Source organism: Oryctolagus cuniculus, chromosome 5 (assembly GCF_964237555.1).
Source record: "Oryctolagus cuniculus chromosome 5, mOryCun1.1, whole genome shotgun sequence".
NCBI classification, from domain to species: domain Eukaryota; kingdom Metazoa; phylum Chordata; class Mammalia; order Lagomorpha; family Leporidae; genus Oryctolagus; species Oryctolagus cuniculus.
In genome coordinates this window covers 158,002,452-158,029,458 of record NC_091436.1, presented here as the reverse complement: position 1 = coordinate 158,029,458, position 27,007 = coordinate 158,002,452, and the positions used below count along the sequence as shown (strand labels likewise).

At 40.6% G+C, this 27,007-nt stretch overlaps 1 long non-coding RNA gene and 1 pseudogene across 1 annotated transcript in view; one reads left to right on the top strand and one right to left on the bottom strand.

Moving 5' to 3' along the window:
- The first annotated feature begins 412 nt into the window (after positions 1–412).
- On the top strand, positions 413–517 carry LOC138849907 (U2 spliceosomal RNA; annotated as a pseudogene).
- Positions 518–1,879: 1,362 nt separating this feature from the next.
- The window catches only part of LOC138849832 (uncharacterized), a 44,169-nt gene continuing 19,041 nt past the window's right edge, over positions 1,880–27,007 (bottom strand). The window contains exon 3 of the long non-coding RNA XR_011389048.1: positions 1,880–8,497. This is a non-coding gene — a long non-coding RNA (uncharacterized lncRNA). The remainder of the gene's footprint in view (positions 8,498–27,007) is intronic.

Sequence of the window (27,007 nt, the reverse complement as noted above, 5' to 3'; positions counted from 1 at the left end):
CTGGTATGTTTCTAATTCTACCATTTGGGGCAAGTTAGCTTGAGCATGTCCCAAATTGTACATCTCTTCCCTCTCTTATTCCTACTCTTATGTTTAACAGGGATCACATTTCAGTTAATTTTCAACACTTAAGAATAACTGTGTATTAATTACAGAATTAAACCAGTCATATTAAGTAGAACAGACAAAAATACTACTAAGAGGGATAATGTATTAAGTTGTTCATTAACAGTCAGGGCTATGCTGATCAAGTCACCGTTTCTCATAGTGTCCATTTCACTTCAACAGGTTTCCTTTTTGGTGTTCAGTCAGTTGTCACTGACTGATCAGGGAGAACATATGGTATTTGTCCCTTTGGGACTGGCTTATTTCACTCAGCATGATGTGTTCCAGATTCCTCCATTTTGTTGCAAATGCTTCTCGGCCTTTTGGCTAAGATCAAGTGTAGTATCTGTTCTTATCAGTTTAATAAATACATCTTTAAAAACAATTATAGGATACAATAGAAGCAAGTTCTAGAGAGAAAAATAAAGTTTACATTTCTTATATTAGAAAAAAATATTAAATTAAATGAGTAAAATACCTAGTCTAAAAAATTTTGGGGGGAAAGAGCAGAATAAAAACAAAGAAAGCAGAAAGAAATAATAAATTAAAAGAAATAAAATAGCAAATAAAATGTCAAAAAGCTAAAAGATGTTGCTTGAAGAGTTAAACTACTGACTAGATTACCAAGGTGAGGTGAGACGGAGAGAATGCACACATAGCATTGGGCAGAACATTAACAGAACATAATGAACGACCATAGATCAACAAGTTTGTAAGCAGATGAATTATATGAGTTATAGAAAAAGTAGCACCAAGATAACTCAAGAGGAAATAGAAATCACTTACATATTAAAATGATAATTGAATCTGTAGCTCAAAATCTCCTCACAAAGGAAAAGCATGAGACAAGTTCAGCCCTGTGGTTGAGACACAAGCAAGACACCCAAATCCCACATCTGAGTCCTTGGGTTTAACCCCTGGTTTTGGCTCCTGGCTCCAAATTCCTGTTAATGCAAACCCTCAGAGGCAGCCATGATGTCTCAAGTAATCTGGTTCCTGCCACCCACAAAGAGAGAGGCCTGGGTTGAATTCCTGGCTTCCAGTTTTGGCCCCAACCCAGTCCCAACCATTATGGACATATGGAGAGTGAATGAACAGATGGGATATCTCTCCCTATCTGTCTGTCTCTATCTGTCTTGTCTGTCTGTCTGCCACTCAAATTTTAGAAACTGGAAATATCATGCCAGATGATTTTACTCATGAATTCTACCACACTTCTTACATAAACTCTTTCAAGAACAGAAAAAGATGGAACACTTCCCAGCATATTTTATGAGACTTGCATAACCTTGGTATAAAAACTTGCTAAGGACAGAACAAAATAGGAAAATTACAGGTCAGGATTATTGTAATTCACTCCTTTAACAAGTTAAAGGAGATTAAACTATATAATTATGCCCATAGTTGCAAAATAGATGCCCCATAAAATTCAGTAACCATTCATGTTTAAAAAAAAAAAAACTGTCGGCAAAGTTCGAATAGAAAGGAATGTCTCTAATGTAATAAAGAAGACCTACAAACATCACACAGAAGAGCAAACATCAGACATGAGAGTGGAGGACTGGAAATACTCCTTCCAAGGTCATGAGTAAGACAGGGATCGCCCTAGGACAACTTCTTTCCACAATGTAGCAAAAGGTCCAACTATCAAGGCAAAACAAGAGAAAGAAGCTTTGAGAATTGCAAGGGAAGAAATCAATTTCTCTTTATTACATGATATTACTTAGAAAAGCTAAATTATCAACAGGTAAATTATTTAAATTACTAAGAAAAATGGAAACAAATTAAATTAGAAAAAAACATTCTTTCTATGTATCAAAAACTGGATAATGTAATTTGAAATACCCTTTAAAAAAGTAATAGGTGGTGCAAAGCACATGAACACATAGGGATAAATCTGACAAAAAGTATATGTGGCACCTATAGAGAAAACTGGAATTGTTGGCTTTTTTTTTTTTTTTGGCAGATCATTAAAGAACTCAATTAATGGAGAAATAAAGCATGTACTTGGATTAAAAAAAAGTATTTTCATAAAGCTGTCATTCTCCTCAAATGGACCTAAAATGGAAAATGTAATTACAATAGGACCTCCAACAAGTTTTTTCCTACAGGTTTTGAAAGAAAGGTACCTCACAAAGTTCATGGAGAAATGGAATTAAAAGATAAGTTTATTTGGTGCAAAGAACATGTGAAATCCATGTATAGTTTTTCATAATATGCATTTTCCAGGAGCTTTTAGAAAACCCCTCATATGCACCGATTTCAAAAAATTTTTGCACGACGATTATCCTTTAATTTCATTTTCAATAAACCTTTTGAAGTGTATATATATATATATATATATGTAGCCCTTTATGGGTAATAGCTAGCAAATATGCTTCCAAAGAAGGAATTTGTCCTATTAGATATCAAGGCAATTTTAAATTATTGTGACTAATTTATTAATAATGTGAATTTCATATTATCAAACAAATAGCCAAAGCAGCAGAATAAACGCTTTAAAAACAAGCTCACAAACACATGGAAACCTGATTTATTACACAGGTGGTATTTGAGATCAATGAGGAAAAGAAGAACTATTTTTAAAAATGCTAAAAACCCGGATTCAAATCCAAATTCTAAATTCAGGGGCAGTGGTGTGGTGTAGCAGGTAAAGCTGTCACACGTGACACGGGCACCATCTGGGTGCTGCTTCCTGTCCTGGTTGCTCCACTTCTGATCCAGCTCCCTTCTAATGGGCCTGGGGAAAGCAACAGAAGACGGTCCAAGTGCTTGGGCCCCTGATACCCACATTAAAGACCTGTATGAAGCTCCTGGCTCCTGGCTTCGGCCTGGCCTTTGTGGCTATCTGGGGAATGAACCAGCAGAGGAAAGATCTCTCTCTCCCCCTAATTCTGACCTTCAAATAAATATATAAGTAAGTCTTTTTTAAAAATTCTGAACTCTGACTATACCTTCTCCTAAACATCAAATTCAGAGGATTAAAGACATATATGTGAAAAAGTCAATCATATAATCTCAGAAAAAGAATGTAGACTGTCTCTATAAATAAAGCTTAACAATGTCTAAACTCTGAAGAGGAAAAACTGAAAAAATCAAGAACTTTAAAATTCAGAGCTCAGCCAGGCATTGCCTGGTGGTTAAATGGCAGATAAGACCCCACATTCCACACTGGAGCCCCCAGGTTCAGTTCCTGGCACTAGCTCTGGCTCCCAATTCTATCGGTTTTTTTCCTTATGCAGATCTTGGGCAACAGTGGTGATGGCTCCAGTAATTGGTTCCTGCCACCTACGTGGGAGACCTGGATACAAGTCCCGGCTCCTGACTCCAACCTCAGTCCAATGAGGGCCATTTGGAGTGTGTGTATGTATGTGTGTATTTCTCTCGCCCAGATAATTTTTTAATTTAGAGAAATATTCTTTGTCAAATGAGCCCACCAAAAGAGTGAAATAATTAACTATGGACCAGAAATTATAATTAAATCTCACATAACTTATAAAAGTAAATCAAATTTGCACAGTTAAAATTTTTGCTTATCACCATTTCTGCTTTGACTGCTTAAAGAGTGCCAGTAAGACAAAGAAACACCTAGAAAAGAATATCAGCTCCTTCAGTGATCAGAGAGAGGCAAGTAGGAACTCACAATAAGATTTCCATTCACATCCACTAGATGTGGTGGTGAAGAGGGGAGAACTGGACAATAGCACGTGCTGAAAGCATGTTGACCAATGGGAATTCTCATCTACATCTGGTAGGAGTTTAAACGTGTGCTGCAACTTTGGAAAACAGTCCAGCATTACCTAGAAATTAAAACACTCACAGCTTATGATCTAGCACTTAGAGGTTTATAGTCTGAGAATCTTACATATGTGCACTGGGAAAAAAAAAAAAAAAACACTCCAAAACTCCTATTAGTGCCTTTTGTGGTCATCTCAAACTAGAAAGAACTCAAATACCTACCAAAAGTAGAATGTAAAAATTCAAATGTCTATCAAAAGTAGGCTCTGAATTTACTTGGATAAATATTATGTAACAGTGGATAACCATGAGCCATACACAAAGGCATCATGATGGATGTATTTTTAAAACATCATTGTGGCAGCTGGTGATATGGCACAGCAGGCTCGGCCATCCAGGCAACCCATATCAGAGGGCTGACTCAAGTCCTAGGTGCTCTGCTCTGACTCAGCTTCCTGCTAAGGTGCCTGGGAGGGTAGGAGAAGGTGGCCCAAGTACTTGGACCCCTGTTACCCCTATTGGAAACCAGAATGGAGTTCCTTACTTCTGGCTTCAGAACTGGCTGTTGCAGCCATCTGGGGAGTGATCTAGCAAACAGAAGATAGCTTTCTCACTCTGTCTCCCTTTCTCTCTGTTCCCCTGCCTTTCACACAAGTAAATCTTAAAAACAAACAAACAAACAAAAAACCACATAATTTTAGACCAAAGAAGCAAAACCTGGGACAATACAGATATACAAAATCCCATGTACATAAATCCCCCAAAAGTCAAATCAAACCATATCTTGCTTAGGAATATATACACATGTGTTGTCCTAAAAAGCGAAGAATGATGAACATCAAGTTCAGGACAGTGATCACCTCTGACGAATGGTGGAGGACACAACCTGTGCAGGTTATATTCTGTCTGTGAATCTGGGTGGCAGGTATGCCGGTATTTGATTTATTGCTCTTCTTTATAGTACAGATGTATTTTAGACATGTTGTGGAATGTATATTCTGCATAATAAATAAATGAGTCTATACTTATCATCATCTGCTCATGGCCAGAGACCCCTCAAAATACTTTTAATTTTTGTCACTGGACCATTTTGGCAGGAAATGTTTCAAAGTCCTAGTCTCAAGCTTAACTCCTGTGGATGAGCAGCCATAAGGCTTGGATGTACAAGATGGTAGAGCATGATGGAATACTGGGAACCCAGGACGGATACGGAAGGTCACAGGTTGGGCGTTTAGTGGGAGCTGTCGTCAACACACTTCATTAACATTTTGCCTACCACTGTCTCCGCCTGTAGAATTGCCACAGCTTGGAAAGCCCACATCAGTCACCACTTCCTCGGTGACATTCGTTGTTCGAGTAAGTTCCAAGTAATGGATCTGAATCACAAAATAGAAGGAAATGGGAAACAAAGACAGAGCCCTAGAGAAGGAATGCCAAGGCTGGGGCTTCTCCATCAGCCTCTTTGCTAACACATCTGTTGATATTGTCCTCAGTTAAGTATTTGGAAAACACTTGACATTTCAGTAATTTTTTTTATTAAAAGAAAGCACAACAAAAACAGTTTGTTCCATCCTAGGAAGAATGACTAGTTTTCTATTTCCTTATTATGTGAAAGCACCATTTGACCACAAAAAAGCAGAGAATTCTCGTATGGAAATACACACACATATGTAAAACTGTAAAGCAGAACTGGGCGTGATGGACAGAGTGTTAAAAACAGCAATTAACCTCTGTAAAGAGGAAGCAGGAGGGCGCAGTCACCAAGATTCACTGGGTGAGGTGGGTAGCCCTAAAGTACTGGCAACATTATTTCTTACTTGTTATTCTTTAAACTGTACTATATCCTCTGTTGCACATAATATAGAGCCACAATACAGTTTTATTTGCTTTATTTTACCTGAAGTTCTGTCCAGGTTCAAAAAAAAAATATCCAGAGATTTAAAAAGGAAGCCCAACAGAGCAGGCATTAGAACAAAGTAGACGGGTATGAGAGAAGCTTTCCGGGCCATCTGTACTCTTCAGATTTCAGCCTTTTAAACATGTCTTTCAGAAGAAGCAGAATCCCTCTGACCTGGGATGAGTGAAGAGGGCAGGCAAAACCACGAGAAGCGAGGCCACTGTGTTTACAGCCCAAGTGACCCACAGGCAGCCAATCAAGAAGGATTCTGAAAGCAGCTGGCTGACAGGTGCAAAGCACCGGAGGGTAGCTGAGTAACTACCTAAAGGTAGGGTGACTCTGTCTACCAGTTTGCCTGAACTAATCCACCTGTCTTCTCTCCCAGAAGAGTATCAACAGCGCCCCCCTTCATTCTCAGAAGTTGTCCCCGTGTGACAGCAATGGCGGCATCACCCTCTGCCAAAGGGAAGGCTATGCTGGAGCACCTTGGGAGCTAAGGGCTCTCCCCAGAAATCCTTTTGGAAAGGGAAGATCTGGAGCTGAGACGCTATGGCTCTCACCAGCAACGAAGAGTGCAGGAAACTTGGCTGAAAAGGAAATCAGAGAGAGAAGGAGGTGGGGGCAGAAGTGGAGAGATTTGGATAGGAGAAGGAGACAGGAGGAGGAGGAAAATCTGTTGTGTTTGTCTACACCCATTTTTTTTTTCTTTTCAAGAAAATACAGTAGGAGTAGCTATTGTTTCCTTGGTCAACATTTCTCTTGCTTAGAGCTCTTGACTTTTTTTTTAACCCTCAATTCCTTTTCAAAAGATACTGGAATGATCAAGTTGGTTCTGAGATGAGAGAGGGTTCATTCAAGCCCTGTGTCCTGCCCATGCAGCAAAGGATGGAAGCTTCCTACCCATCCTCATCTCAGAGCTTGTGACCTGTAATTCTGGCTGTTTCCCAGTACGTTTTCTTGCGGCTTTGTCAGCTCACGGAATGCTGTGATTTATGAGCTTCCCCCTTGCGACTCCTTCAGCTAACGTTATCAGCATTCTCCAATTTTATTAACAAAAGAGAAGAAGCTATTTTTAGCGATGATGATCACACAAGGCTAAACCCAGACCATCTCATACATGTTGCAATTTTGCAAAGTAGTCCTCTGAGGCTGTTCCTCCTACATGTGGTCTTAGCTCAGAAGTCATTGCTTTTGCCAAATCCTGTCCTAAAAGAAGGACCAAGGTACAACTCTTTCCTTCTTTTTCCCTTTCTGGCCAAGTTCTAATTTGCATATAACCGAATGATGAATAGCTAATGTGGAAAGCAAGAAGAGACAGAAAAGTCACCAGAGAAAGCAGGAGTAAGCAAAAGACGTAACAGAGCCCACAGAAACCAGACAGGTGCAAGTTGCTTTGGGGGTCATTTTGCTTTTCTTCCTGTATCCCTCTTTCTAAACAGTGTCTGGACTGGGATGGGGAAGATCTGACTGGGATCCCAGAGGCTGCATCTATGTGATTTTGTAGATGAGGAGATTAGGAAGTGGCCAGGTAGGAAACCTTTAGGGAAAGGGGATTGTAATGACAAGGCCTTGGCATCCATCCTACAAAACTAGCCTTGAATATTTCTCAGCCTCCAGAAATCCCAAGAAAAACTGGACTGGTGGAACTACCAAAAAAATAAGCAAGTGAGTTGGAGAGAGTAGGTTAAAAAAAAGGCCAGGATCGACAGTCTTGTAGTGATATACTTCTGGGAGAGAAAAGGAAAAATGCCATTTGCTTATTTATTCACAGCAGGCAAGACAAGTAATGGCAGTCAAATCACAGTTTAGTCACAAGGCAGAAAATTTATTTATTTGCTCCATGTACACTAAGCTCTGGATTCCAGGTTCCTGGGTACAGGAGGATCACCCAGAACTATTCTAAAAAGTTAGATGGTATCCAAGGAAGGTCATTAATAGTGAAAAGACCTACACTACACAAGTTTAAGCAGATGGGTGCCGGCTCTAGCAGCTCAGTAAGTATTATCAGTGACGTCTCCATCATTCTTGGTCTTTGGGCTGTATCTTTTCTATATTGTCCCTTCAGTTCTTCCCTTTTCGCCTTTACTGACAAACATGTAAGAGCCATCAATTCTTACATTCGACTTTCCATGGATAGTTTGTGGTGAAAGAATATTGATTCAGTCTTGAAACAAATACATGTAAAGGAGAATAACAGGGAAACCTGCAAGAATCGCTGTCTCTCGTTGTCAACACAGACTCCAGAAAGTGTTAACAGGTGTTAGGATTGGGAAAGATATTGAGAGGTGAGCATGTAGCAGGAAGAGAGGCATCTGCCTTGGAAGTCCTTCAACACTTACTTACTCCATCTTTATCAGGGGAGCCTGTCAAGTGTTTGCTTCTCTTCCATTCCTTTACCACAGAATGGGCAAGCTTGCCTCTTTCCCAGAATCACAAAGGTGGTGAGGATGAGTATCTTCTGGGAAAGACAGCTAATCCCATCAGAGAGATGCTAAAAGGAAGTCACCCCGAGGGAACTCTTCCAGGTGTTGGAACGGCTTCTTTCCCTTTAACATTTAAGCGCATCTGCTTCTCCAGGCAACTTGCACTGTCCCTTCTTTTTAAGACGCACTGGAGAGGAGTCTCATTTCAAGTGTTGTTAACATTTGGATTAACTGTTGAAGTAGTATCTTAGCAGAAACTCAAACATAGTCAACTGGGATCAGGATGAAGCTGTGAGACATGGAGAAGCCTACCGACAGGTATGGGAGGTTCAGGCTGAAGAGGGATGGAAAAAACATCAGGAGACAGAAAATGATAGAAAAAAAGTGTGAAGAAGATTAAAATTAATTTCTCTGATTTAATAATTTTGTCTAATTTGGCTCTGACCATTCTTTGAAGAATGAGCTCATTCTTTTTTTTTCAACTTTTATTTAATAAATATAAATTTCCAAAATACAACTTTTGGATTATAGCAGCTTTCCCCTCCATAACTTCCCTCCCACCTGCAACCCTCCCATCCCCCTCTCCCTCTCCCATCCCATTCTTCATCAAGATTCATTTTCAATTATCTTTATATACAGAAGACCAACTTAGTATATACTAAGTAAAGATTTCAACAGTTTGCACCCACACAGATAACAAAGTATAGAACACCGAGTATTAGTTTTACCGTTAATTCACATAGTATAACACATTAAGGACAGAGATCCTATATGGGGAGCAGGTGCACAGTGACTCCCATTGTTGATTTAACAATTGACACTCTTGTTTATAATGTCAGTAATCACCCGAGGCTCTTGTCATGAGCTGCCAAGGCTATGGAAGCCTCTTGAGTTCACAAACTCCAATCTTACTTAGACAAGACCATAGTCAAAGTGGAAGTTCTCTTCTTCCTTCACAGAAAGGCACCTCCTTCTTTGATGGCCTGTTCTTTCCACTGGGATCTCACTCACAGAGATCTTTCATTTAGGTCATTTTTTTTTTTTTTTTTTTTGCCACAGTGTCTTAGCTTTTCATGCCTGTGAAACTCTCATGGGCTTTTTAGCCAGATCTGAATGTCTTAAGGGCTGATTCTGAGGCCAGAGTGCTGTTTAGGACATCTGCCATTCTATGAGTCTGCTGTGTATCCCGCTTCCCATATAGGACCATTCTCTCCTTTTTAATTCTATCAGTTAGTATTAGCAGGCACTAGTCTTGTTTATGTGATCCCTTTGACACTTAATCCTATCTTTTTGATCAATTATGAACTTAAACTGATCACTTTGGCTAGTGAGATGGCATTGGTACATGCCACCTTGATGGGATTGAATTGGAATCCCCTGGCACGTTTCTAGCTCTACCATCAGGGGTAAGTCTAAGTGAGCATGTGCGAACTGTACATCTCCTCCCTCTCTTATTCCCACTCTTATACTTAACAGGAATCACTTTTCAGTTAATTTTAAATGCCTAAAAATAATTGTGTGTTAATTAAAGAGTTCAATAAGTGGTATTAAGTTGAACAAAAAAATACTAAAAGGAATAAAATAGTAAGTTGTTCCTTGACAGTCAGGACAAGGGCTGATCATGTCATTGTTTCTCATAGTGTCCATTTCACTTCTACAGGTTTCCTTTTAGGTGCTCAGTTAGTTGTCACTGATCAGGGAGAACATATGATATTTGTCCCTTTGAGACTGGCTTATTTCACTCAGCATGATGTTTTCCAGATTCCTCCATTTTGTTGCAAATGACCGGATTTCATTTTTTTAACTGCTGTATAGTATTCTATAGAGTACATATCCCAAAATTTCTTAGTCTAGTCTTCTGTTGATGGGCATTTAGGTTGATTCCATGTCTTAGCTATTGTGAATTGAGCTGCAATAAACATTGAGGTGTAGATAGCAGATGAGCTCATCTCTTTCCCATCAATACCCATCCGTTGGAAAATATTTATTGTATACCCAGTGCTCAACTCTGGTCTTGGGATTCAAAAATGAAGATTTCAGGATGGATACTATCACAGATTACATGGCAACCACATTGAGCTTTGAAGAATAAAAGAAGAAGAAGAAGGAGAGGAAGAGGAAAAGGAAGAGGAAAAAGAAGAGGAGGAGCAGGATCATGGAGCAGAACAGGACAATTGTGATTTCCATCCAGCTCTTCTGGGCCCCCAAATATTGCTTACAGCTCTGTCGCTACACCCTGATGTAACCAACTCTGCCCACACCTTACCTCTCTGAGTCTTCAGTATGAGCTGGTATCTATTTGCTGTCAAGAAATGAACTAGTTTCCCGTTTCTCAAAAAGAGGACCAGCATGCATAGAAATCTTTCGCTTCTTTCTTTCATCATCCATTCACATTTTCCCTCCACCCCATCACCTTGACACAGGGGAAAATGTATTCACACCCTCTCCTTGGTGAAATTGAGTCTATTTTCAAATAACAGAGATCAAGACCTTAACCATCTCATCTGGAAACTGTAATATCATTATCATTGTAATATCATGTAATATCAATATCATTATTTGTTAAATCTCGATGCTCTTCCTTAGGTTTGGCAAGAGAAAAAGCTCACCTCTTCTCTGCCTCAAGAGCAAATACACAAACACACAGCTTATAATAGCATAATTCCAGTCTGCTTTCCAAATCTTGATTGCTTAGATTGCTTCATTAATCTCCTCATTGACAAAGCAGTGAGCTCATCTTGATTCTCTTCCTACTTGACCTTTCTGCACCCTAGGTGCTCCTGACCATTTCCTGCTCCTTGGAATGCTCTCCTTTCTAACTAAAATATTCTTGGAATGCTTTCATTCCCTTTTCTTTTGTCAACTCCTTACCTTTTCTCTTCCTTCTGAATACCTCTCCTGACTTATATAAGTCTTTATGCCTTAAATGGTAATAGTCTCCAGGGTTTGGACCTTGACCCACCTCTCATTTCACTACATTTCCCAAGTAATTTTGGTTATTTTTAAGGGCTCCCTTCCTCTGATTCCTCATACCAAACCAACAGCAATGTCTGTAATCTCTCCCTTAGCTTATCCATCTAACTTCGGGTTTGCGTCCAACCTGCTGCAGTTACGTGGTCTTGTTCATCCTGGTCTTGCACCTGGTGTAGTCTCCTCACACATTTCTCTGCCTCCATTCTGGCTGCCCTCCAGTTCTTCTTCCAAACTGTGCCAGAATGATCTTTCTATGTGACCGATCTTACGTTTTTGCTGCCCTTCTTAAAACACCCGAGTGGCTCCTATGGCCTTTGGGATAAAGTCCAAGACCTTACCAGAATTCTCACTGTGACACTGAAAATCACTTGAGATGTGTCCCAATCTATTGTCCTCAGTGTCTCTTTCCCTGGGGAGAATTTCTCATCATCCTTCAACCGTGCCATGATTTTTATACCTAAGGCCTTTGCTTCTGCTTAAACATGAACATGAAATATCTTTCTCAAATTTCTCTACCTGGAAAAATTACAATTATCCTCCAGAATACAAATAAAATTGCATCTTCTCAGAAGCATTTCTTTTAAAATTGAGATGCAACACAACAGATACAGAAAGAAGAGAGAGAGACCGACAAACAAAGAGAAGGTTACCATGCGGTGATTCACTCCCCAAATGCCCATCATGGCCATGGTTGTACCAGAACTGAAGCCAGCAGCCAGGAAATCAATCCACATCACCCATATGGGTCGAAGGAGCTCAATTACTTGAGCAATCACCACTGCCCACAAGGGTCTGCATTAGCGGAACGTTAGAGTAAGCAGCTAGAGCTAGAAACACAACCTAGGCACTCCAAGGTACTCCAAGCGGATGGAGACATCTTGACCAGCATCTTATCCTCTCGGCTGAATACTCACCTCAAAGTATTCACCCTTTCTGTCTTATAGACACATCTTCTGGGTAAGCTTATGGCTTCTTTTATGCTCCTGTGATATTTAATTCATCCTGTATCTTAGAGCCCTTACCAGATTGCTTAATGACCCTGTGAGAGTGACGATCCACCTGGGAACGCAAGGGTCTAACCCAGCATTGGTGGCCATTTGATGGCACAACTTGAGCAGCAGTGATCTAGAGCACTCTAGCCAGGGAGCCATCCCCTAGGCTACACTGTGTGGCTGGTATCAACCTGCTGGAATGGAGAGAGGCAGATCTGATAACCTCCGAAACACCCCTGTCTGTTACAACCATGATTCTGTGAATATCCTCTTTCAACATCTCTTCACCACAGAACCCACAGAGTCGATGCCTTTGTTTTCTGAAGGCTGCCCTGGGAACGGGGGAACAGCTGCAGGAAAAACAGCCTCTCTCTCTTACCACGTCACAGGCATCATTACTAAAGGGGACACCTTGACAGTGCTCAGGCTTGTTGTCATTCCCAGATGCTTGGGTAATGACTGCCCCTGTCATCTTGAGGGGCACCACGGGTGGCAGAGTGGCTGGGCTTTCTAAAAGGAGATTCTCCATGGCTTGTGGAATAACAGAAATGAATTAGTTATGCTTCATTTGTCTACCTGTTGATTCAAAAGATCTTTCTGAAGATTCACCCAAATATAAAAATGCCCCTGAACTCCAGAGATCTTTCTCTGTCCTGACAGGGGGATTGAAATAGAGATCTGGCTACAAACCTGGAGAGCTGATATATTTTAGTCTCATCGCAGCTATTGAAAAACCCAATTGAGCAGTAATGGTGGGCCAGTTGGGTGAACCTGTAAAAAGATGGGCTTGTTTATGCAGATAGCAGTATTGATTAAAGATTTTAAGTTCCTGGGATAAATTATTATCTTAGGTAACAGTTTGATAATATAGAATGGGAGTTGAGATCCTCCTGTGAAAATGCATGGCCCATAGGAAATGACAGCAGTTCAACTTTGTTAATTCACCCTGCCCTTCTGGACAGGCTCAGGGTGGGAAGGATGTGAAGGAAATGTGGTCCAAAATTTGGAAGGAATTTAGGTCTCATAACAGTTCCTTTGCATCTGCTTCTACGACTTATGGGGAGATGGCCACTGAGTACTTCATTGTCTCCAGTAAAATACAGATAAAAATATTTGCCACACAAAGGCACCGTGGATTATGTATGACAGATGGGCTGAATGCAAGCTGCCTTGGTTCTTAGGAGAAGCTGCACAGTAAAAGGCTGAGGTGTTTAGGTCTCTATTGTGTTACTCATTTAGCAAATACTCACTGAGCCCCTACTATGAGCCAAGTGCTATTCTAGGTTCTGGGAATGCACAGAAAACAAAAGAGGCAAAAATTCCTCCCCTTTAAAAGTTAACACTTAATGGAGGAGGAGAAAGACAAGAATAAAGAATAATAAATAATGTATTTGACGACAGAAGTATGGTAGATGGTATGGAAAACAATCAGAGAGGGGTTGGGAAGCCTGGGGCTTCGGGTGAGTTTCATTTTTAAATAGGATGCTCAGGGCCAGTCTCACTGAGAGTGGCATTTAAGAAGCAAAAGAGGAGACAAACAAGATGAGTTTAGGACATGAAGCTAACTGGACGAGGAGCAGACCAACCAGAGGGGACACAGGTGGGAATGATTTCAGGTGGGAGTACTTTTAGCCAACAGTGAGAAGTCCAGGGTGGCTGGATGGTGGTAAGAAGGGCAGGGAGTTAGCAAGGAGCCCCAGGCATGGAACCTTATGCCCATTGCACAGGTTTGCTTCCTTGAGCGTCGTGGGAGCCATCGGAGGGTCTGGAGTTAGAGGAGCATGGAATAACCCGCGTCTGACCCCTGGCTGCTGCTTTGAGCATAGATTTGTGGGAAGGTGCCCAGGTGGAAGCAGGTAGGAAGCCGCTGCCATCATCCAGTTAGTGCCTAGGATCACAGAGGAAGCAACGGGGGTGCTGAGAGGTGGTCAGACGCTGGAAACACTCTGCAGAGACCATGGGATTTCCTATTGGAATGAGTGTGGGGGTGAGAGAAAGGGTCAGGGTTGACAGGCAGGCCTTATTCCTGGTAAGTGAAGAATGAACAGCCATGGACACTCCACTGGTGCCACTCGTTCCATTTGGGGGAAGTTAATTTAGTGCAATCCCTTCCTCTGCCTTTGTATGTATCTTTCTAATATTAAGCTGGGGATACTCAATTTAGAAATTTTAAAGACTTTAATTGAAATATACTAGATAAAAACACTTTTTTTCTTACATCTACATGCTATTATTGCTATAAAAGGCTCATCTCATCCTAACAAGGTCTCTGATAGAGAAAGCATTTGATTAATGAGAGACAGTAAAGTATTCTCACTGGTGTTTTGTAAATGGAGACACTGAGGTCCTGAGACTTGACATGCGCTAAGATCTGGTCCTTCTGATTCCTTCGCCAGAGAACTTTCCACCATGATCACTGCCTTTCTACCACAGGACGCTGAGCCACAGAACTTTTATAATAAGCCTAATGAGTCTTAACAATGAATGAATCCTCAATTAGACAGTGCTGATTGTCACATAGGAATACAGGACACACTATGTTACCAGCTTTTCTCTTTTCTTTCCTTTGTATTTTCCTACCCTTCAGGTTAGAGTCTTCAATCTGCTACTTTTGCTGGTCTGTCTTGAAATCAAAATGTGAAGATGGACCTGAGATGAAAATGCTATTTTAACTCCTTTCTAGAAACGATGACTTTATGCTCAAATGCTGGAGAGTGGGGGATAAGTGATTGGAGTTCAGGCCCCCCACCCTTTCCAACTTACTATACTTGCCATTCTAGAATGTTCCAAAAAGCAGCAAGCTATGCTGGAGGAGAAAGTTTGTAACAATTTGTATTTCCTCTGCTATGGGGCAAAGAGAACCTTAAATGTCGGTTTTATAGACGTCTACTCTCAGGGGATTTTAGGTATGCAGCGCTTTGCCTGAGACTGGAAAGGAACCACACAGAGGTGGGGACAGCTGCTTAAAATGTTCCTTTGTTTAATTTTTTTCCTGTTATTGTATATGAAACTTTGAAACCATCCTGACTTTCCATTCCAAAGGCACATGCCAGTGCAGGTGCCAACTGTGGCGACTGGAAGAGGGGTAGGCGTGATCATTGGCTTTGATGGGGGTTCACAGCGGAAGCAGAGGGGGCTTCATGAAGAAGCTTTCCTTACGGGATTCAGATGTGTGCCCTGCTGGCGTGAGTGGGCTTCCTCCTCCACTTTTTGATGAAGGGTGCCCTGTGTGGAAACTGCCGAATACAAGCAAGCATACTGCAGGAGTCCTTGTAGACCAAGAATGTGGTGGTCACCCAAGGGCTCTGGGTTCTGCCCTCTGTCTGTGCTGACTTGCTTTGTAACCTGGGGCAGGCGACTCAATTCCCTCAGCCTTCATGTCTTCATCAATTAAGTCAGGCACGCCACAGGCGCAGGTATTATGTAAATACACAGATACCATCCTTCCTTGAAAAAAGAGCTTTGTTTAGCCAACGACAGCAGGGTGACTCAGAGCTTCTGGGTCCCACCCCAAAGTTTGAGGTGCTCTAGACAAGGCCTCTTCTGGCTCTGGAGGTGTGACACGGCTGCTGGTTAAATGCAGTGCTATCTCTGTAATGTAGTGGCAAGGTTGGGGGGGGGGGGTCTGGTCCCTCTTTTGAAGCACTGGCCTCATGGATCTGCTGGCCTGGCCATTCTGACCACGTGCCAAAGCGGATCCCTTCTTTAAGCCTCACTTTCTATGCTCTGCTTATCTTGTGGCCCCTCCCAAACACAGCTCCATCAACACCTGTGCGCTCTGCCCGTTCCTTCTGCTGACAGTCTGAGGGATGCCAAAATGTTTCCACCTGTGAGGGGTCTTCCACAAGCACAAGGAAAATGTGAATTCTGAAAAAGCTGCATGAACTTCCTTCATTTCTCCACCAAACTGAACTTCTCTTAAGTCTAAAATTCCTATTTAGTTGACAGGCAGAGAGACAGAGAGAGTGTCACAGCGAGTTTTTCGTCCGCTTCCCTTGATGGTGAATTGCAAGGGCTTGCAAGAGCTGCCCAGTCCTGTCAGACAAGTCTAATCACTCAGTTGCTAGTAACTGCAGTGACCTCTAGTGGTACTGATTTTTCCGCCAATAGAAAACAAAAGACTCCCAGATCAAAGACCAGTACTTGCGCCATCTTTTACAGTTCTGCTTGTAGGCTCAAAACCCAAGGAGTTGGATAAATGGAAACGAGTGTTTCGCTGAGTTGACTGTTGTAGTAACAAAAACAACCTCTACAAGCTAGTTTTGACAATCTCTTCTGAATATTAGCACACTCTCGTTTTCATTTGGCCTACCATCCATCACTAGGAAGCCATGGGAGACATTGGTTAGCATTCAGTTAAAATGCATCGGATGCCTCCCATGTGTCAGATCCTGTGCTAGACAGAAAATACCATATAAACATGAAAAATGGTCAGGCCTTTGTGAATGTACTTTTAAAAAGTACGCATTTTCTAAAGTCTACTAAAATAAATGTTGGTACAAAGAACTACACCATTTCAGGTTTTATGGAGTTGCAGGAAAGTTTGCTTTTCTGAAATGAAAACAAACAGGTCCCCTCTTGAATAAAGCAAAATAAGGCCTGGATATTCTTTGACTATAGTAGGATTTGCTGCCATCAGCTAGGAGGTTTGGCCAAGAGTAGAGCCAGGTAGTAAAAGAGATATAGATTCTGCTATTTTTGAAAGATCAATGTTCAATAAAGCAAAAACAAAAACTCAAAAATCATTTTAAAGAGTCATTTTAAATTTATTTTGCTTATTCAACAACCACATATCACCTTTTTTGTGGAATTCTAATTTCAAATAAATATATTCCTATATGAAAGTAATATATTAAATATGCAAATATAATCTGTTTCCAAGAAAAAAGTAGTATATATGTGTATGTATATAATGTCTACATATGAAGTGAATGTGACAAAATGTTAAAAATTGTTCAGCTGTAAAGCTAAAACACTAAACTTGTTAAAAATGACAATTTTTTTGCCTTTATATCATTTCATCAGATTCTCTTCTGCCTTGTAGTACACTGACAAGGTACAGACAGTCTGTGCACAAGGGAGGAGGGGTTCCTCCAAAATATTAATATCATGATAGCAAACCTAGGCCTTGGGGGATGAGCACTGGGTTGCCTGTATCCCAAATCAGAATGCTGGGTTTCCCTGCCAGCCTCGGATCCTGCTGCATACTACTGTGCACCCAGGGTGATGGCTCAAATGCTTGGGTCCCTGCCCCCATGTGGGAAACCTGGATTGATTTCCAGACTCCTGTCTTCAACCTGGCCCAGCTCTGGTTTTGGTAGGTGTTTGAATTCTAGGACAGTGAACCAATAGATGGATGCTCTCTTTCTATCCATTTTAGTCTCTTTCTGCCTCTCTAGTAAAACTAAAATAAATAATAAACAAACAGAAAGCCCCTACTTTGATCTTTTCTATTTGATGACTACATGAGACCAAGAAGTATTTTACTTATTAACTGTCTCTTATTTCTCCACTTACACGTTAGGAAGACCCTTGGTGGTAGCTAGCTGACAGCCTTGCCACAAAGAGCTACTCAGACATGGCAGAAATTTAGAAATTCTTCAAGCCTAAAGCAATCCAGAGCCCTCAAAATGAATTCACAGAACTTCAAATTCTCCCTTGTAAAAGAAAACTGGAATTTTCCTAAAACACTGGACTCATTTATTGAGAATTGCAGTCTATTCTCTTTAGGAGTCTCTGCTTGGCCTCACTGATGCTCATCTTATGCCCTGGATATACAGAAATAGCCATGTAAGGGCATCTAAAAAGCTCTGCCTTGAAAACGTATTGTTAAAAATCTCTTATTCTTTAGTCTTTATTATCCTGATTTATTCTTCATTGTATTTATTATGTGCCTTGTTTATTCTTGGCTCATCATCAGTTTAAACAAACTTAAAGATGTCTTACATCTTTAAGATGTTGACTTCTCCATGGTAGGTCTGGGTCTGGTTGGGAGTAACCAAAGAACAGAACACATAATTCACATTCATATGGTATTACAGGAAATATTTACAGGAGAAAACTGAAAACTAAAATTCCACCAGCATCTACAATGTATGGCTGTCTTTGATATCTTATAGTCAATTTATGAGTTCAATTTTTATTTATTTTATATGTAAAACTGTACTGACAATCTAATAGTCTGTCATAGGAAATATTTTTGTAAACATTGACTGATTTGTACACAGTTAAACAGCCTTTACTTTTGAAAACATTTTCATTCAAGTACTAGGCTAATTAGTAAACATGTTGGTTTTTAATGATCTTCCTTTATGTATTTCCACTTAAAACAACTATAAGCGTATCCCAAATAAGAAAGAGTAGGTTGACAACATAGACGTAAAAATAACCTTCTGTGATGACTGGGGGGAGTTATGATACCTGAAAGTCTATTTTCAATTCCTGGAAAGTAATGCAAGTAGTTGTGATCTTCTTCAAGAAAAGTGTTGGGGCCTATTATGTGTGTTATGCTGCTCCGTGGAGTTTTAGGTAAGTTGATTTAGTCTTAAGGGGCTTCAGGAAAGTTGGGGGAGCTGCAATAGATAAAATTACGCCACCAAACCTTTACAATTGAGTTCTTTCATCCCATTGGGTTTTATCCACACAATCTTTGTACCATCTCCCTATTGAGTGTAGGTGAGTGCCTTAGAACATTTTTTGTCCCTTGACTGATTGTTTATATCAGCAGTTTGCTGCCACCTAGTGTCCAGGACAGAGTGTCACCTATAGAACCAGGTGTTGACGGAAGGAACCGGACACTACTTGTGAACACAGCACGAAAAAAGCAAATGCACATGGGTGGAATGATAATGGCGCCAAATTAATAATAAGTCCAGGCCGGCGCCGCGGCTCACTAGGCTAATCCTCCGCCTTGGGGCTCCAGCACACCAGGTTCTAGTCCCGGTCGGGGCGCCAGATTCTGTCCTGGTTGCCCCTCTTCCAGGCCAGCTCTCTGCTGTGGCCTGGGAGTGCAGTGGAGGATGGCCCAAGTGCTTGGGCCCTGCACCCCATGGGAGACCAGGAGAAGCACCTGGCTCCTGCTATTGGATCAGCGCGGTGCACCAGCCGCAGCAGCCATTGGAGGGTGAACCAATGGCAATGGAAGACCTTTCTCTCTGTCTCTTTCTCACTGTCCACTCTGCCTGTCAAAAAATAATAATAATAAGTCCATCACATGATATGCTTCTCTCATTAATATGTATCCTAAATAGGAATGCGTAGAGGGCTGAGGTGAGGGGTGGAGAGAGTTTCAGTTCCAAATTAAACCAGAGAATAATCCTACACATTTTCAAGTGCCTGAGTTTCACACCTTATTGAGTTAATGATGAGAATTCTCCTAGCTCCAGTCCTACTCGATAGGTTTAATTACCGTGATCACAAAGGGCTTGGTATAATTTAAGAGGGATTTACGTAGAATTGGATCTACTCTTCTCAGGATACTGTAGGATACTCATTTCATAAGGTAAATTTCTCCTTATATGTTAAACCTCCTCCATCTAATGCTTTGGCTTGGCCCCAGCTATACTTGGGTCATGTGTAACTTATGAAAGCCTAGTTTTTACCAGAATGTGACACACAGTGTTTGACACCTGCTTTCACTCTGAGCCTGTTCCACTTAGAGCTGTTCTCAAGATCAGATTCATTTTGGGAGCCCCATGCAGGGCCGTTACATAAGTCTGATTGATAGGAGTGAAGGTGGGCAGAAGTTATCAAAATGTGAAAACCAAGTGTTTGAAGGGGAAGGAAAGTATTCTCATTAAAGAGGTGGGAGGGCAGAACTGCCTGTGCCGACTGGATGACTGGCTGGAAGCACCAACCTCCGCTGCAGATCCCAGGAGCTGAGCCTGCCATCCGGGAGGACCCATGATCTCTGCTGACCTTTTTAGAGCTGGTCAGAAGAGGTCCTTGTTTAGCTGCCAATCTGGTCAGAAGCAAGGTCTTGTTTGTTCGTCACCCTTTATGTCTCACTACAGTCTTAGAAACCATGAAGGAACGGCCTCAACCAAGAATGAGCTAAGGGAATGAAAATAGAGGAAAAAGAAGAAGAAATCAGCCTCACTATTAGATACACCCTGACATCTCTCTTCCTTCTCATCTCTCCCTTTCCCTCCCTATTTAATTTCTCACAGTGCCTACACTCACCCATTCTCAGTCTCCATCACGCACACACCCAGCGAGGCACATACTTATCCTCCTTTTTTTTTTTCTTTCTAAGAGAAACATATGCTGCAGAATGATTCTCCTGAGAGTGGGTCGACCACTGAGTTAGGCTGATGCCTAACTAGGTCAACTTAGGTTGACCCACCCAGCTGTTAGGTTGACCCACCGTCACTCAGGTTCCTGAGTGGTTGCCAGTCTTCCTCCTCTGTTTCCTGAATGAGTGTGAACTTTAAATGTCGGTGCACGACACAGGGAAACACAGCATTTACCTTTATTTTTATAATTCTGAACGTTTCCATTGAAACAGACTCTAACAAGGCAAGACTCTTTGTTCTGATCCTTAAGTGCTTGGCTCCTGGAAGGAAGATGGTTTTGAGGCATAGTCTTTACTCTCTGTTGGCTCTGTTGTGTCCCTGTGTATCTGATAACTAACTTTATTTATTTATTTTAGTGGCAGAGAGAGAGAGCATGCATTCCCATCTCTATTGGTTCACACCCCAAAAGTCTGCAACAGCCAGGGCTGGACAGGCTAAAGCCAGGAGCCAGGAATTCAACTTGAACTCCCATATGGCTTTCAGGGACCCAATTGACTGAGTCATTAGCAGGGAGCTGGAGTCAGGAGCCAGATCACGGACCCAACCCAGAAACACAGACATCTTGACTGGCATTGTAACTGCAAGGCCAATGCCCTCTTGGATGACATTTTAAATTAAGACATTTCTGTAAATCTCACTTATGATTTTTAAAAGGTATACATGGCAAACCATAATGCAAGTTGCATACATGTGTGGGCATATGTACTGATACACACAGTGTGTCCTCCCTTTCCCCCAACCACTCTCTTCAGTTTCACTTACTCATAGCCAACCACAGACCAGAAATATTATGTGAGAAAGTTCCAGAAATAAATAATTTGTAAGTTCTAGATTGTGCCCTGTTGTGAGTAATGTGATAAAATCTCACACCATTCTCCTCCAATGCACCTAGGACATGAAGCATCCTTTTGCCCAATGTATCCATACTGTATACCCTACACACCCATCAGTCACTTAGTAGAGTCATCTCAGTTATCAAATGAACTGTCATGCTATCAAATGCTTTATTTCACTGAATAATATCCCCAAAGTGCAAAATCAGTGATGGAAAGGAGGCACCAGGGCATGAAATACACTGGACTCTGGTATAATATAGCTATGTGGCAGGGCAGATAGGGAAAACTTACTATAGATAGGATCTCATCTATCTAAGGATTCAAGCATCCACAGAGGGTCTTGGAATGAATCCCTTGCAGATTTGGGGGGACTGATAAATATCTATCTATACACTCACACACATACACACACACACATGCACACCCTATGTACACATTCTACAGAGACACTAAGACAAGCAACAAGATATTTTACTTAAATATTAGGCAAGGAGAAAAATCACTTTTTCTGAAATAGCATCTTGAAAAGAAACTTTTCAGTGCAGAACTTGAATTGTCAGTTGCTATATTCATAATAAACCTGATAATAATATAATGTCTACTCTTTGTTTAGAAAGAAAAGCTATCAACACTGCATTACATATTAGACTGAGAATTCTTTTGCTCCTCACCAAAAAAATCCATCAGTTGTGATGGTGACTCTATTGACGTGGTCTTGGTAGGATATTAAGAAAAACCCTTTCTGTAAAAGGAAGAGAAACAAAAACCTTGAACAGTGAAAGATTAGGCATTCCAAAAATGTTAGCTAATTTCCTGTAACAGAACATATTGAGAATGCACGTGGACAGTGTGTGTTGTTGTGTTTTATCTACCAAAAATAAATTTTAAAAAGAAGCAGAGACATCATCGAATCTTCTCCTGTCCAGACCTAAAATTCACTTAAACAGCAATTGTGAGCAACTTTGTAAAGATCACCAATATCAGATACTATTTTACAAGACAAATTTCTGTTCATATCTCCAGTAGCCTTATGTTTTAATGAAACAGACTCAAATTAGCACAATGCATATTTCTAAGTCTTGATCATTAAAATTCTTTAGCTGTGGATTACAAGCCCAAAGTAATCAATTGGAGAAAATAAACCAAACTGCATGACTTTCTTACTTCTTCTTACCATTTCTAGCTTTTTGAATCGTCTCTTCCCACTTGTTCAGCCAAAAATAGTCTAAACAAAGAAAAGCCAGTTGTTTGTCCAATCCCTCCCTGCGTAAACAAACTAGAAGTGACCCTATTCCTTACTTCACCACAAACATCTCAGTGACATATCTTCCCAGGGGAAGAGAAATAAGATTGACCAGAAACACAAATTATAAACTTGGGAGTCAAGATAGACCATAAAGAAACAACAGGAAATATCTACTCAACTGTTCACAGCTTGTCAGGCTGAATAATGTAAGAGTGCATATGTGACTTACCTTGACCATTATAAACACTGGAATTTCCTTCCCCTGTAGTAAATTTTATTGTGCCCTTGAACCAGAGAAACCTTGTGATGCATAGTGGGGAAAAACACAGGTTTTGCTGATAGACAAACTGAAGTTCAAATCCCAAAAAGGCCACTCACAGCAGGATGAGTTTGGCAGTTTTTCTTAATGAGCTTGAACTTCTTATTTGTAAAGTGGGTATGAAAATATATATCCAACAGTACTAGGTGTATAGCTAGAGATAATACACACACACACACACACACACACACAATATTCACAGCACATCTTCAACCATTTCTGAGAACAATCTGGGAGTTCAATTACAGAAGATAGAATGGAGACAATGGAGAAGACAGAAGTAGAAAAGGTTTGGGGGGTAGGATCAATCAAATAATTACATAGCAAACAAGAGCCCTATGAATCAGGAAAGTCCGATGATGTAGACTTTGTGAAGGTATGAGCTATCTGACCATGTAGACTGGCATTGCCCCAGGAGAGCTTGTCTCATCTCAGATACATTTCTGAGAAGCCCTTTGATTGCAGGTGCTGTAAACAGTAGCAATGTGGGAAAAGTATCATTCTGCAACAATCGTACTTAAAGTCAATTTTGAAAACTGCCCATACAGTCTTGGCAAACACTAATCTCCAGCATCCATTTGGCACATGTCAAGTTGGCAAGTTCAGAATTTTGACTGTGGTTTGATCTAAATAAGACATTTTTACTTTGAAGTTGTTTCACTATTTTATTAAATTTGGAGATTCATCATTTATAAGAAATATGCAGTATGAGGATTTTTATGTTCATTGTGCATTACTGCCAATGATCCAAAGTGTTAACTTTTCAGCAAGAGCTGGAGTGAGGTTCCTCTCCACATGCTTGGCAGCATGAGTGCATCTGTAAGATGCAGTGCAGAGCCCTCCCAGTCTTGGCACAGCACCTGCATACAGTGCTCTTGGTCTTGTTCCAAGAACATCACCACATAGATCTGCAGTAATGAATCAGACGGTTTAAATTTGCTGGCCCAAGTTTGCTACTGGATTATTAAGTCTATTTACTTTTGCAAACATCAGTTAAGCATCTTTTTTCATGCAAGTCCCTGAATCAATACTATTTAATTTTTCAGTGATCTTGGCCATAACTCCCAAAATCTATAAAAAAGTATTTTATTTTACCTCAAAAAGTATATTACACTGGGTAAAAAAGTAACATACAAACCTTCAAAGCATCAAAACAAGGAAAAATATTTCAGAAACTTATCCATATGCACTATGGTATGATTAAAAATACATCTTTGATGAGCAAAGATTTCTTGAATGTAAAAAAACACTCATAAAAGAAAAGAATTGGTAAATTGGGCATCAGCAAAGTTTAAAATATCTACTTTTCAAAACGTTGTATTGGAATGAAGACGGCAGAGTAGGGAGGGAACTTGCTGCTGTAGTCTAAGAGAAGGTAGCTTTTAAAAAGTGGAGAGAGTAAGTCTCAGGGAAGAATTAGAGAGAAAACAGCAGAGGAAACTCTACACAAATTAGAGGGACAGAGTGGACCTACGGGGAGGGCATGGGCACCTACAACTCAGGACCCCAGTAGCCAAGAGCCTCCACACCAGCATTGGAGACTGAGGTGAGACCACACTGCAGCAGCCCAAGTCACTGGCAATACGGCTGCAGGAAGAGCCTAGAGGGAATCTGGCTTGGAGCCCTGTGGAGGATGGTGTACCTGCCAAACTAGAGGAGAAAAAAAAAGCAGGGGCACGTTTCTCTCCTCCTGACCACCCTGCAACCGCCTCCTGTAACAAGCTGATAGAGAGAGCAGGCACCATTTTGGACGTATGTAACAGCTGCTCCAGACTGTGTCCACATCCAGAAGCCAGCTGAGTGGAGACTCCTGAGTCTGGTGGGGGAGAACTGACAGGAGGCTGGGTGCTTTAAGTAGCACGCTGAACTCAGAGTCAGCCCTTAAGGCATCCTGGTCTGGCTGAAAAGCCCATGAGAGCATTTCAGGCATGGAAAGTCAAGACACTGTGGCAAAAAATGTTCTACATGAAGGATCTCTATGAGTGATACACCGGTGGAAAGAAGGGGCATCAAAGAAGGATTTACTTTTCTCTGAAGGGAGGAGAGAATTTCCACTTTGCTTATGGCCTTGTTTAAATACTGACAGTGTTTGTGGATTCAAAAGGCTTCTATAGCCTAAGCAGCTCATATCAAGAGCCTCAGGTGGTCACTGACATAATATATAAGAGTCTTAACTGTTAAATTAACAACAGGAGTCACTGTGCACTAACTTCTCATTCAGGACCTCTGTCCTCAATGAGTTATATTATGAGAGTTAACTGTAAAACTTTTTCAAACAGTTGCGTGTGTGTGTGCATGTTTGAGCAAATTGTTGAAATCTTTACTTAGTATAGAGTTGGTCTTCCGTGCATAAAGTTAATTGAAAATGAATCTTAATGGAGAATGGAACTGGGAATGGAAGAGAGAGGCAGAGGATGGATGGAAGTGTGGGTGGGAGGGTGGGTATGGTGGGAAGAATCTCTATTCCTAAAGCTGTACTTATGAAATTTGTATTCCTGAAACAAAAAGGTTTCTTTTGGGAAAAAAAGTTCACAGAAATGTGTATCATAAAAATAGTATGCATGTGTTTCAATTTTTTGGCACCAAAATAAGCAACTTTTAAATCCAAAAAAGATTGTGTTAAGACAATGAATAGAGATCACACAACATTGAAGAAAATGTTTGTAGTACATATCTAACCAAGCACACACATCCAGCACATATAAATAATTAATTTAAATCACCTAGATTTTAAAATGCAGTAAATATTGGCAAAAGTCTGAATAAATTCATCCCACAAGAACTTAAACAAATAGACTCTAAGTTCATTAAAGAGCTCTCAACATTGTAAGTCATCAGTAAAATGCAGTACCACTTTACACTTCCTAGAATGGCTACAATTAAAAATAATGACACCAAGTGTTAGCAAGGATATGGAACATCTGATGCTCATATATAGGAGGTCTTTAAAAGTTAATAGGCATGCATATATTGAAAAAATATAGATTTTGAATTTTTTTGCACTAAAATAAATTTACCTTTTAATAATACTTTCCACAAACTGTTTGATGTATCCTTATCATGCTGGTGGTGGGATACCTAAACCTCTTTGGAGAACTGTATGACTTCCAACCATCCCTCTCACTTTGCATGGAGATTACAAGAGTGAGTGTAAATCCCAAACTCAATGACTGGAGAGTATTCCACTTCAGGCAATAGCCAGCTTCTACCAGACCTTTCTACCCACAGAGGATGACTCTAAACAACATGTAAAATACAATTACCTGTAGCTTCTGGAGAGTTACACAACCAGGCAGACACTCAAAGATGGATGATCCTTGGATACAGAAAAAAAAAAAAACAAAACTAAGAGAATTTCATGCTGGCTACTTTTAGTTTGGCAGCAAATCCTAGTCTATACTGCAGTGCAGAAAAGCTAAAGCTCAGCTAGCAATGTGCTGCCTTACCAGCTTGAAGATTATAGAGGTTGGGTTGATCACTGCAGATGGGAAGCGAGGGAAAAATCCTGGAGGGGGGGGACACAATGAGCACCAAATGCTGTAGATCAACCTGCCTAAACTTCACGTTCCTTCACAGACTATACACGGACAAGGCATTGAACTGAAATTTCAGCTGCCTCCAAATACAGTATAGATGGCTTGTAGTCCAGCCAAGTCGCTTGCTTTCTAGAATAAAACATCAGTATTTTTAAACATCATATAATTTAATGTCTCTAAAACATAGTATTTGCCCACAATAAAATGCAAAATTATAAACTGGAGGAAAATATTCCCTACATTCAAGAGAGAAAGTAATCCATGGAGACTGGCCTTGGGATAATCCAGATGTCAAAACTCACATGCAAGTAATTTAAAACAGCATTACAATTATACTATAGTAGGTAAATAAAAGTGTTCATAATGAAGAGAAGGATAAGAAGCATAGTTGAAAATAAAAACTAGAGAAAAAAATGGAAATTCTATACCTTAGAATTTAAAAATCTGAGGTAAAAAAAAATCAATGGATGGGCTTAATAGGTTAAAAACTATAGAACAAAGAGTTACTGATCTTTAAGGCAGAGAAAGGGAAATTATTCAATCTATAGAAGAGAGGGAGAGAAAAAACAAGATTAAAAGATGAATGGAGGGCCAGCCTTGTGGCATAGCAGGGAGAGCTTCTGCCTGTAATGCTGGCATCCCATACGG